Genomic DNA, 14,688 nt, shown 5'->3' on the forward strand with positions numbered 1-14,688 from the left:
TAAATCTAGAGTGTCAAATCTACAGCAAGCAAATTCCCTCACAGTGACCATTGTAGACTAGATGTGAGTGTCTAACGCTACAAAGTTGAGAAAAGTTTTCTCTTATACAAATGCAGAGAAACTTTATACAGTGATTTAATGCATTTTAACTTTCAGAGAGGATGGAAAAATCACTGGACACATCGCATCGTGTTGATATTGGAAATACAAATTGTGCCTTGGAAGAGTTTCAGTGATGAAAACATCAAGCTCAAAATCCACAAATCAAAACAAAACACTCATTTACCTTGACCAGATAGAAGGTTCCGCCCGCATTCTGAACCCTTATGCTTATTGGAGTGAAATGAGGAAAACTAGTTCCAAATTTCTTCTCTATTTCTGACTTCACCTGAATAAATAAACACACTTTTTAGATATTAATTTAAATTAATATTTTAAAAAAAAGTGTATTAGTCTCTAGTTACATCTAACATTCAGATATCAGAAAACTCATGTCAAATATTTTGTGACCTTGAGTGAAAGGTAAAACAGTTATTTTAAAAATTACAACAAATAATTTGCACAACACATTTTACAGCATGAAAATAGATAATTTGACTAGGCTTTGTATTAACAAAAATCTTATTTACTACATGAGTGATTTTCTGTCTCCTACCTCAAAGCAGAACTTCTTCACATCTTCAGTGACCTCATCCTCTGGGGCCCATAAGGCAACAATTTGCCCTGGTGTAATCATCATTGTGCTGGTGATCAAAGACAAGGATTGAAATAAACTCTATTATCAGACAGTCTGTCTCACAGATTGATTATGATCCACTATTTATGCTGCCAAAATGTTATGTCAAAGGGAATGAATAGGCGGAGTTTCACTTTGGGGTGTTGTGTAATATTCAGTTCCTGTGAAAAACTGTTCCGAATGGAAGTGAAAATATTAGGGCACACTCCTCAAACCGCAACTTGTTTAATGGATTATTTAAATGTAATATGTAATATTCAGTTTTGAAATATAATGAATCGCCTGAGCTGTTTTTACCTGATTGATTACAAGCATTCAAATAAATAGGGACTCAACAGAGCAAACAATGAGTGAATAACCTATACAGTTTAGGATAATAGTTTTTTACTATTTCATGTTTTTAGCTTTTTTATTTCATTTGTGAGACTTTAAATTTAATTAGAATAGTTTGATTAGTTGTTATTACAGGTAACTACAGTACTGTAGTGTGTCATCTACAACAATGCCTGAAATAAACAACAACAAATGTATCTGTGTCCTAATAAAATGTAAATAAGCTAGTCTGGTGTGATTATTCTGTGTTATTCCTAATGTCTTGGTTATTTTGTATAGTCGGTGTTTCCCAGCCTCCTCAGTCCCAACAGTAGCGCTCAAGTTCCCTTTATAAACACCAAACGTTTTCATGTTTTCTCATACAGTATTATACTGGGTATCATGTAGAATTATCATTTAAGTCACACAAGTAAATGCACATTTACTTGTATCTCTCTTATAATTTTTTTTGTGTGTGTTTTTTAAAGCTTTATTAAAGCAACATTAAAATCTTTTCCATATTTTCCTGTTTGTGAATCACTCTCCAAGTACTAATACACTCTAAAAAATGCTGGGTTGTTTCAACCCAATTTTGGGTAAAATATGGACAAACCCAAACGTTGGGTTAAAAATGTAATGTAAAAATTTAACCCAACAGCTGGGTTTGTCCATATTTTACCCAAAATTGGGTTGAAACAACCCAGCATTTTTTCGAGTGTAGATTAAAGGTAGCTCACCCAAAAAAGAAAACTCTGTCATCATTCACTCACCCATTCAAAACCAGTACGACTTTACTTCTGTGGACCACAAAAGAAGATATTATGAAGAACATTGGGAACCAGTAGAACAGAAATTGGTGCCCCTTGACTTACATTGTACAGTATGTGTCACAGTTGTGTTCTGTTTAGTTTGTTTTCATTGGACTTGTCTGCCTGTCTTCATGTCATGTGTCATCATTATCAGTTTATCTGTATCACCTGTGTTTAGTTAATCATCATCATTCCCTTCTGTTCAGTCAGTCTTTCTCCGTTTTCTGTCATATTTAGTGTGTGTGAAGCTTCTGCCTGTCTGTAGCAGTTTAAGTTATATTATTATAAGTAAACGCTTTGCATTGAAACTTTGGACTCCTCATCAAAGCAGAGCTCTTCTCAAAGCTGTAAGTGTTTGAGTCTCACCGTCATAATGATGTGCTGGAAAGACACACTGAACCTTATAGCTCCATTTCATTTCTGTCATCACTTCATTTTATAGACAGTGTTTACCCACTGATGACTATGTTGTTGTTACCGTAGAATAAATAATCAATGTAAAAATCAAACAAACCGACACAGTATTATCATTCATAGAAATAAAATGAAAATATAATAATGTTAAATGTATTTTTTAACCACACCTAGTACATCGCATCCAGTTCAAGCGGGATGCGTCAGGGAGAACCACAAAGGGCAATGCGTTGTATAAACGATGCGAAAGGTAGACTTGAGTTTTACCGAAGTTCTCCCAAAGGAGCTCCACCACCTCGGGGTGAAGTCTCCATTCCCCGGGCCTCAGCCCCTGCCTCAACAGGATATCTGCTCTGGTATACGAGACCATCAGTGTGTTTTCCAGAAGGACAGGCACATGGTGACCTCTCGGGTCTGACAGGAAGTATTGAGATTCTCAGAATACCGCCATCACTTCTAGCCAATTATGTGCCAAAAGGAACATGGTCCTGCCAAAGACCCTTCGCCAAGTGACCACTCATGATCACCCCCCACTTGTGAGGGAAGCATCTGTCGATAGCATTATGCGTCGACAAGAAGCCCCCAACACTGGGCCTGGGCGAGGAACCAAGGTTCTTTCACATGACCGAGGCACGTAGGCATAGCCACGTGACCTTGATCATGCGAAAACTGATTTCCCCTCGGAGAAAACCCCTTCATCCTGAGCCACCACTGTAGGGATGGGACGATTACCGGTTTCATGATAAACCACGATAAAATGTACTGACAGTTAGTATTATCGTTTAAAATTTAATTATCATTAAAACCGTGTTTGATTATCGCGATTTTAATAACTCACTGTAGCCTAAATCCTGTCCAGCCAGCAACAGTCTGACGCAGGCGCTGCGTGGGTGCGCACAATGTTGTTGTTTTTTTATTCGAGAAGGAGTGGCGGTAGGTAGTGACCGTGTTCGGGAGATTTTTCAGCCTTTTAAGAGGACCAAATCTGAGGTGTGGTCATATTTTGGCTTTTACAACAGTCCTGAGGGAAACTTAATCGATGATGGTCACCCTGTCTGCAGAACAAAAAGTCACTACAATAGAAACACTTCAAATCTGCCTACTCGTCTTGTGTGACCATCACCCACTGTTGTATAGCGAACACAAGGCAAGTTAACTTTGACTTCAATACCAAAACTACGTCTGGGAAATAATTGGGCACGAAATGTTATTTTGAGTTGAAATATTTTATCTCACTCGCTTGAAATAAACGTCAAGCTTCCGCGAAGAAAAGTTTGCAGTAAGTGGCTTTGAGCCAAAGACGAACGAACAAGTTAAAACAAGACTATTATTAAGAGTGCCATTTATGGAATAATAATGTATAGATACATTTGTACACTTATTACTCCGATTTTTTTTTTTTACAACATATTTACGGGGACATATTGAATTGAGATTAATGTTCTAAATCTTACCCGTTTATAAATCCATTTTGTACAGCGTAACGTTACAAAACAATCGTCCAGACAAGATGATCACAACAATATTATCAATCTCTGTAAACAATAAATCAACTCATTTTCATTTTCAATACAATCAAAAACGGAGACGCAAGACGGCAAATTGTATTTGAATAAAACGAGAGCGCGTCCGTTGTAATACATGGATGTGCGGTTATAATGCGTTGCTATGACGACGGTCATTATAAGAAAGGAAATGCCACAGAATAGAATCTTGCTTAAAAAAGTGCATAGAGCTGCTTGTTTTATATGATGTTTTATAAACAAAGTTCGGGAGGAGCACGATCAGATAACCAATCCAATTACTTGTCATCAAACAATTACGACTACCCTAATCAGCATGACAAGAAGCATATATATATATCCATTCTGTCAACTCACCTAACATTCCTTGACAGTTTCCAGCATCCCTCCACCACCCCGACTCCTCACCCTTGGCTCTCTTTTACAGCCAGGAATACGGGGGGAGTACTCTGGGTTCGGGCCGAATACCGAGCCCGGAGCCCTCTCCTCGGACAGCACGCCAAATACGCATACCATTTATTCCATCTGACTTATTTGTGAGTGTGAACTCGTGAATTGTTGTTTGTTGATTTTCAAATATAAAACTTGTTAAAATGTTGTAAGTGTGAGCATCAGTTCTTTTTGAACATTTTCATCTCGTTTTAACAAAACCGTGATAATATTGATAATCACGATAATTTTGGTCACTATAATCGTGATATGAAATTTTCATTCCGTCCCATCCCTACACCACTGCAGGGGTCTCATGTACAGAAGGCCAAAAGTAATTACGTTGGACGCAGCTGCCATGAGACCCAACAGTCTGAAACTGTTTCACAGTGAGTGACTGGCCTAGTTTTACCCCATTTACGGCGAATCGTTACATGTTCCTTAAAAAACATGCACTTTCACATAATTTTGAGGAACTGATATGATTCAGTCAAGGCCGTACAACATCGGCCTTGGTAGGGAAAGCATATATGGCGGCAGGTCGGGCTGCTGCATGCCTGCACACTATGGGGCTTCTGCAGGCATACCAGGCTTAAAGAGCCCTCAGGAAATCAATGTTTGCTTCCCGTCGCTAATTGCGCTTCAGGACACATTGGTTTCCAGCGAACACATATGGCAGTGTCCGCGCTAAAATATGGCGGCCCTGTCGAGTTCACTTCCACTCAAAAAGGCCTGCAGAAAAATGAAATTGGTTAGTTCCTGCCAGTCAACTGCTTCAGGTCACTGAAATCCCAAATATAACACCAGAGGCCAGTCTCGAGAGACTGGTCCCCCTAGTAGATTATCTAGACACTTGGAAAGGTCTTCGAAATATTTCTCAGTGGGTCCTGTGAACAGTGGAAAAGGGGTACAGAATTCAGTTTGTGTATCGTCCAGCTAAATTCAGCGGGGTCGTGCACACGCTGGTCAGCCCCGAGCAGGGTCAGGTCATGGAACAAGAAGTTCAGTCCCTCTTAGTAAAGGAAGCCATAGAGCAGGATCCTCTTCAACAGAGGGAAGCCGGGTTCTACAGCCGGTACTTCATAGTTCCCAAAAAGGATGGGGGGTTACGTCCTATAATAGATCTCAGGGTACTGAACTGGTCTCTGAGGAGATACAGGTTCAAAATGCTAACCATACCTATCATCGTGAGTCAGATCAGGTCAGAGGACTGGTTTGTCACGATAGATCTAAAAGACGTTTACTTCCACATATCCATAGATGATAAATATACCTTATTTATGAAATCTTGTTCCTTAAAAACATTCACATTAACACTTTTTATTTGATGCACAAATAAACTTTGTGAGATACAGTTAAATCAGCCCACACTTTTTTTGTTGTTGCTTGAACTCAATAAGATCTACCAACTAAATAAAACACAGTAAAAAAAAAAAAAAAAAAAAAAGTTAATTACAAATGCTTGTTGGGACTACTGCATGTGTCCCTACATGGAATTAATATTCTAATTAGTTTAATAATAATGGTCAATGTTGATATCATTCAGTTTTAACACTAAACTCAAAACAACTACAGCACAATAGATCACAATAGCCAGGGCATTTACATTATTCTAATGACTTGCACTCAATGAAATCAGACAGTTTTGTATAATACGGGCAAGTAGCTGCTGACAGCTTTAGTCTCGAACAGGTCTCAAGATTGTCATCATTAGTAATCCAAATCCCACATTTAAACCTACCCATAACCATTTATTTAAACTACGTGCAGTTATGAAGAAAAACCTAACAGACAGACAAGTGTAATAATCACAATAATTTATTTCTTGCAAAAATTTAAAAAGTGGTACAAAAAGTAATATCAAAATGATGTGTTTGTCCTCTTTGGCAGTATAATAGTTGTAAGAGCCATAATTGGAATAATTAAAATTTAATACTAAAGGCTTAAATGTTTAAGTATAGTTTAGGTTCATGTTATTTATGTACATTCATTGAAGACCCCTCTGTTTAAGTTGTAATGGTTTGCTCCGTTTTAGTATTAGCTGCGTTTCCATTACCCTTCAAATTGCGCAAATTGAAATTTCGAATTGAAAATACGCCCAATGGAAACATGTCAATTTCGCAAAACCTCGCGTTTATCGCAAAAAAGTTTTTACGCTCGCATGAGGTGGTTTTTCAGGCAATTTGAAAAAGGAATATTTCGCAAAACTGCAATGGAAATTACTGCAATTACAGTCACCTGACTTAGAAGACGCGGTGTGTTTGGGGTCCGTGTACGCAAATAATAATAATTATCATCATTATTACTAGGCTACATTATTTAAGACGCTTTTATCCAAAAAAGGGAACAAAGCAATTCGTCAAAATGTCATTCATAATACGGATTAGACAATAATAATACAGGACTAAGATTATCACAAATAGGCTAAACACAAGATTTTGACGCATATCCAAGGGTTTGTGGAGCGGAGTGTGGAACGCGCACTGGATGGCACGGAGGCTCGCGCGCGAACACTTTTTCCTATCAACAGTGAAACAATTTAAAATACTCTATCATTTCTGGTCATACAGAAAATAATAATACATTATTTGTAACTACTTTTATTTGTTTAAACAATAACAAGAAAACGTTGTGCTTTTGTAAAATAAAACAATCAGGCGCGCTTTCATGATCTCCGTAAACTGGAGCGCGAGAACTGAAACAAAATATAGCATATGCTAAAGCTTGAAATGTCCACTTTAAAACTAACAAATTCGAATCGAAAGCTAATACATTTTGTTCTGATTAAGTAATCCGTATGAAAGGTGCATTTCTCTCTAAAAGCGCATCTGCTTAACAGCGGAGATGGAGATGTTTTTAGCCGACGTAGAAAACAATAGTCTAATAATATTATTGGCTCTTCTCATTCAGCACTGCGGGAAAATATCAATTCCAGGTTCTAATTTGGCCTTAGAAAACCAGTAAAATCGACATATTAATTTCCATATTAATTTGTGAATATTTTCATTGTTTAATAAAGGGGCAAAAAGTCATTAAACAAACATCTGAAAATTCGTCGATATTTACTTTTTTGCGCAGCAGTTGGCGTAGCCAGTTCAAATAAAAAAATTGGTGTTCAACTTATGCGTTCAACTTTTAAAAAGACAACCGTTCATTTTTCAATTACGGGTTTAAAGGGGAAAAACGAATGGACACAAAAGTAGCCTACATGGATCGTTTGGAATAGGAGACAGAGTTCTTTATTAAATTCATAAAATAAACAATAATTAGCCTAGAGGAATGTTGGATTCTAAACCTCAAAGAAATGTCACAATCAAAACCTCAGAGCAGAAATGAGGGGAAACACCCAGAAACTCCTTATATATCATTCGGAGTATAAGGGTCTTTCTGCCATTAATGCTTGGATAACACGTAGGCCTACGTCTCCTTCCATTAATAATAATAATGTCTAATGCGGCTGTGATATTATATAAACCAACGTCCGTTGCCGTGAGTTTTGGAATGACTTATCGCGAGAGAAAAAAGGACGTTTTAGTTGCATAACATCGGTTAATGGAAACGGCGTAATTTCGCAATAGTTTTTTATCGATATTAAGATAACAGCGCAAAACATTTGCGCAAATCTGTAATGGAAACGCGGCTACTGAAACTGTCTTTAGCGCCTTTAAGAATGACGTTCCCTTTAAGACTCTTCAAACTGACATAAAATCTTACCAAGGACATTTAGCTCTCTTTCAACAGTCTTCACATCTTTTTCATCTTGCATTAATCTGTCAATCTCATTCGATTTGCGTGAGGACCGATTGCAATGATGGCTGACATTGAATCAATGTTTTATCAGGTTCGAGTACCTAGTGTGGATGCAGACTTCCTGAGGTTCCTTGGGTGGCAGCAGGGCAACCTGGATCAAGAGGAAGTGGAGTACAGGATGTGTGTACACCTGTTTGGTGCAACTTCTTCACCAAGTTGTTCATGTTACGCTCTTCGAAGAACAGCAGAAGATGGAATCAACGACACTACTCCAGAAGCAGCTCAGACACTTTTGAAGAATTTTTATGTCGATGATTGCCTTAAATCAGTGACAACTGAAGAACAAGCAATCACTCTTGCAAGTGAAATCAGAGCGCTTTGTAAGCAAGGTGGGTTCCATTTGACAAAATGGACTAGTAATAGCAGAGCTGTACTTTCGTCCACAACCGAAGAAGAACGAGCCACTGACGTGAAAGACCTCGATCTGGATAGTAAGTTACTTCCCATGGAAAGAGCATTGGGAATTAGCATTTCATTTTAAGATCGAGGTGCAAAACAAACCACTCACCAGAAGAGGCATATTATCAGTTGTTGGCTCAGTTTACGATCCTCTTGGGTTCCTAGCACCGTTTGTGCTACCAGCAAAGCTCATTCTGAAGGACCTGTGTAAAGAGAAAGTAGGATGGGATGAGGAAATTGTAGAGAAAAAGGCTGAAAGATGGCTATCCTGGCTGGAAGATTTGCACAAGCTCGCAAACTTCAATGTGAGTAGATGTATCAAATCTGCAGGGTTTGGGCATGTTAAGACTTTTCAATTGCACCACTTTGCAGATGCTAGTGAGAACGGATACGGAACTGTCACATACCTCTTGTTGACAAACGATCACGATCAAAAGAGCTGCACATTCATGATGGGAAAGTCCAGAGTAGCGCCTCTCAAACAAGTTACTATTCCAAGAATGGAGTTGACAGCGGCCACCATCACAGTCAAAATGGATAGAATGCTGAAACTGGAGCTTCAAATTGATCTCGAGGAGTCTAACTTTTGGACTGACAGTACTACAGTGCTGAAATACATTGAGAATGACTGCACAAGATTTAAGACATTTGTTGCTAACCGAATCTCATTAATTCGAGAGGCCTCTAAACCTTCTCAATGGAGATATGTAAGCTCTTCAGAAAATCCTGCAGACCAAGCTTCAAGAGGTCTGAATGCTGACAACTTGATTAGGAGCAAAAACTGGATCAAAGGACCTAGTTTCCTGCTGAAGCCGTAATGCGAGTGGCCGGTTCAACCAGAGCATTCAAAGTCATTTGCAGAGGACGACCGAGAGCTCAAAAAGGTTTCCACTGTCAACGCAATATACACTCAGGACAATAAGGAAGGACTAGAACAACTTGTTTGTTATTATTCAAGATATGGCATCGTCTAAAGAAGGCCGTAGCATGGTTAACGCTTCTCAAGAAAATCCTGCTGGATTTAAGTCGCAAGAGGAAGGAGATTCAGAGAAGGATCAGTCAAACAGAACGAGATCCCAATATTCAAAACGTTCTAGTACAAAAGGCAATGGCTACCTACAAAGGAAGTTTGCAAAAAAGAACACCTACCATGGAGGATATGGTGAATGCTGAGCTGGATCTGATTCGTTACAGCCAGAAACAGAAATTTCCGGAAGAAATAAAAATGTTGCAACAAGGAAAGATGCATGTCAGGAAAGACAGCTGCATATTCCGTTTGGATCCTTACCTTGAGGATGGTGTGTTAAGAGTTGGAGGAAGATTGAGCAGATCGGCGATGCCTGAAGAATCAAAGCATCCCATCATCTTGCATAAGGACCTCCGTATATGCTCTTTAGTTCTTCAACATTTACACCAAGGCGTTGGTCACTCTGGACGAAACCATGTTCTTGCTAAGCTACGACAAAAATACTAGCTTCCTAAAGCGAATTCTGCAGTTAGAAAAATAATTCATGCGTGTCTTGTCTGCAGACGACTACATGCAAAGACTGGTGTACAAAAAATGACCAACTTGCTGGAAGATAGGTTGCTGCCAGACAAACCACCGTTCACTAATACTGGAGTCGATTACTTCGGACCGTTTGAGGTGAAAAGAGGACGCTCTATGGTCAATAGATATGGTGTGCTTTTTACCTGCCTCACCATTAGGGCCATTCATTTGGAAGTTGCACCTTCCCTGGACACAGATGCGTGTGTCAACGCTATACGCCGATTTGTCAGCAGAAGAGGTCATGTTTCAATAATCCGTTCAGATAATGGAACAAACTTCACAGGAGCTGAAAAGGAGTTGCGTATAGCATTGCAGAATTTGAATCAGTCAACAATTGAAGAAGAGATGCTAAAGAGAGAAATTCAGTGGATATTTAACACTCCTGGTGCATCTCACCATGGCGGAGTCTGGGAATGTCAGATTCGCACTGTGAGAAAGGTCCTGAATTCTGTACTGAAACAGCAAGTATTGGACGATGATGGCTTACATACCCTACTATGTGAGGTGGAATCAATCATCAATGATAGGCCCATTACCAAACTTTCTGATGACCCTAATGACCTCGAAGCCTTGACTCCTAACCATCTGTTGTTGACGAGGAAACAACCAGATTTACCTCCAGGTGTGTTCAAAAAGATGATGTCTATGCAAGGCGTAGATGGAAACAAATTCTTTTCTGGCATCGGTGGACATTGGAATATTTACCCCTCCTGCAGGAACGCCAGCGATGGTCCAGACTGAAAAGAAACTTCGAGATTGGAGACATAGTTCTGATTGTTGATTCCAATACACCTCGAAATTCATGGATGATAGGTCGCATTATCAAGACAATGCCAGACTCTAAGGGAAATGTTCGCAGTGTGTGTGTTAAGACGAAAGGCAAGACACTGAATCGACCCATCTCCAAGATATGTCTTCTTCAAGAAGCTGTCTGACAGCGGTCTTCAAAGACTCTAAAGGTTTATGGCTCTAGATAATCAAGTTTGGTAATTGATATAGTTTGTTTGCCTATACAATTAGGGGCTGGGGATGTAAGAGCCATAATTGGAATAATTAAAATTTAATACTAAAGGCTTAAATGTTTAAGTATAGTTTAGGTTCATGTTATTTATGTACATTCATTGAAGACCCCTCTGTTTAAGTTGTAATGGTTTGCTCCGTTTTAGTATTGAATCTGTCTTTAGCGCCTTTAAGAATGACGTTCCCTTTAAGAATAGCGCACTTCCTCAAAGAACGAAAGAAAGACGGAGCAACACAGTTTTTGACCTGAGTTTATTTATTGATTATTTTCTGTTTGTGCAAAACCTTTCAGTAAACAAATGAAACTTGAACGAAGACCCGAGTCAATTCTTTGCCCGTAATAACCAGAAGGATTATTGCTATTATAATAGTTTTGTATGAGGTACAGAGTGAAATTTTAGTTGTTAAACCATTAAACTCTCCATAATCCGACTTCACTCCGTGAAAGTGTACATTTCCCAATTTCAAATATTGACTGAAACACGGCTGAGACAAAGAAGGCGAGAGCCAATGAGCAATTGATATCACTGCAGTAAAACATGTAGTAAATTCATTTTTTGAATTTAAAGCAAAACCCAAAGGTCTGCTGGGTGGGCATTTAAATATAAGCATCATGTCAAAAACAGAACAAGTTAATCACCTGTTACTTAACTCAAATTTGGATTATCTCTGTCTATCTGAGACCTGGCTCTATAACAATGCCCCCTCTGCAGCACTTAACATCCCTGGCTATAATATGTTTAGGAGAGACAGAGAAAGAGCAAAGGGTGGTGGTGTCATGAAATACATAAAAAACAATATTCAGTGTCAGGAAATTCAATGGCTGAATGATCATGAACTGGAATGCTTGGGCTTAAATATTATACTATCACCACAAATGTCTTTCACAATCATTGTGGTATATCGCCCCCCCCTCTTCAGATGCCATTTTTTTACGAAAAAGTTTGAAAAATTACTGAAAGAATCTAACTTAAACAAAGAAACCATTAGTTTGGGGGATATCAACATAAACTGGGAGGACACATCATGTAGAAAAAAACGTAAAAAAAAATAACTGACAAATTTGATCTAGTCGAAATGATCAAAGGGCCCACAAGAATCACCACATCAAGCAGCACCCAGATTGATTTGGCATTGACCAACCGACCTGAGAGAATATTTAAATCATACAATATGTTAGCTGGTCTTTCTGATCACAATTTGATCCTTGTGGCCAGAAAGCTCTCAAAAAAGAGATTTGATTATTCTGTCAGAGAGCGTGAGTTTGTTGGAATCCCCCAAAACCGCCAGGAAGGATTTAATAGTGCTGCCCAGCAGATTGACTGGGATCACATTGTTGGGAACAAATTGTGAAATGGACTGTGAATCTTTTGTGGCGACAATTGAGAGAACAATTAATGATTTTAGCTGTAAAGTTAAACACAAACACAATAAAAACATACTTCCCTGGATGAACTCGGACATACTCAAACTAATGAAAGAGAGGGATCGTGCGTTAAATGCAATTAAAACTAAGTCAGCTAGTGCTAAAAATCTATTTACAATATTGAGGAATAAGACTGTTAAAGCTATACGCAAGGCCAAAGCAGATTTTTTTTGGACTATAATAGAAAATGCAAAAGGGGATTCTAAAACAATTTGGAACCAACTGAAAAAACGTCTCTGGTTACGTGTAACCTTAGTTCCCTGAGAGGGAACGAAATGCTGCATTTACGCTGTGGGAACACTTCCAAGTGTTGCGTCATGAAGCACGTGTATAATCAGTCCAATGAAAGAGCGAGACGTCATAGGCGGGGGGCGTCATAGACCAGGAAACCGCATCACAAACGTCGTGAAGGGAAACTCCCGAAATTAGAGACATAGAGGCAGCCATACTCCTCGTAGAATGGGCCCGGACAGCCAAAGGTGAAGGCTGTCCGGCCACTTCATAAGCAAGTGAGATAGCCTCAACTACTCACTTTCTCATTATCTGTTTAGATGCAGGGCAACCTAACTAGGTAACTTAAAGCAAACAAATAATTGCTCTTAAATACGCCACAGGGCAGCTCTGTGGACATACGCATCCAAAGCTCGGACTGGGTATAACCGATTACGTTTTTCCTGATCTGGAGTATTAGGTGGAGGACAGAAGGCCTGCAGCACAAATGACCCGCAAATTTAGTAGGGACCTAGGAACCCAACCCGGCCTGGGGTGAAGAAAGACTATCACCATACCAGGTGCAAATCCAAGTACGTGCAGACCTCAGCCTCAAGTACCACGGAGAAAACGAAATTAAGGATCTCTCCTCAGAGATAACCCAGCAAAGAAACATTCAATGCAGAAATCAAGTACTGTACCATCAGGGCAGATAACAAGATTCAGAAGGTGTTCTCCGCACCAGGCAGAGAACAGTTTATATTTCAATGCATATTCAGTATTCTCGTGGAGGGAGCTCTAGACTGGAGTATGGTCTCCACGACCTCGGTCGAGAGACCTGAATCTATGAGCTGGGCCCCCTCAGAGGCCGAGCCCACAGTATCCATAACTCCGGAAGAGGGTGAAATATTGTGTCCCTGATTGGTCAGGTTTTTTGGGGGGCAAACCTGACCTGTTGAAAAGAGATGGTATTCATCCCTCCTGGGATGGTGCTGCTCTTCTCTCTAGTAATTTGGCTCATAGTCTTAGAGATAAAACATGACAATCTGGGCCTCAGGTCAGGAAGCAGACAGACTGGCTTAACCGACCGTCTGCTAGTGGCCTCACGTCACCAAGGTCAGCTAAATCCCATCACATAGAGCCTCTTTCACCTAGATATCATCATATAGAGACTGTGTCTGTTCCCCGAACTTGGAAATCCAAAAATTGTTCAAACCCATCTAAGGTTAAAAATGTAATTAATGTTCGTTCAACAAATAAAAAACAGATATAATACAAATGAGCAAATGATAAAGCTTGGGTTGCTGAATATTCGATCGCTTACTTCAAAAGCGCTAATAGTTAATGATATGATTACAGATTATAACCTAGATGTGCTGTGTTTGACAGAAACCTGGCTAAAACCAAACGATTACATTGCTTTAAATGAGTCAACCCCACAAGATTACGGTTATAAACATGAACCTCGTCTGAAACGCAAAAGAGGAGGTGTTGCTGTAATTTATAGTAATATTTTCAAAACCACTAAGAAATCTAGTTGTAAATATAATTATTTTGAAGTGTTGGTGCTTAATGTAAAAATATATAGTGTAAACGATAAATCACGTTTGCTGGCTACTGTATACAGGGCACCATACAGACTTTATCAAAGAGTTTGCTGACTTTCTATCAGAGTTAGTATTGGCTGCAGATAAAGTACTAATTGTTGGTGATTTTAATATACACATAGATAATGAAAAAGATGCATTGGGATTGGCATTTAAAGACATTGTAAACTAAATTGGAGTTAGACAACACATGTCAGGACCGACTCATTGCCATAATCATACTCTAGATCTAATACTATCACATGGAATAGATGTTGATGCCGTTGAAATACTGCAGCAGAGCGATGACATCTCAGATCATTATCTAGTCTTATGTAAATTACATTTAGCCAAGGCTGCAAAGCCGACTCCGTGTTATAAATATGTTAGACCTATCACTTCTGCCACTAAAGATTGCTTTATCAATAATCTTCCTGATCAGTTTCATCATCTTAGCATCCCGGA

The sequence above is a fragment of the Phoxinus phoxinus genome, assembly GCF_949152265.1.
Source record: "Phoxinus phoxinus genome assembly, chromosome: 3".
In the NCBI taxonomy this organism is placed as follows: Eukaryota; Metazoa; Chordata; class Actinopteri; order Cypriniformes; family Leuciscidae; genus Phoxinus; species Phoxinus phoxinus.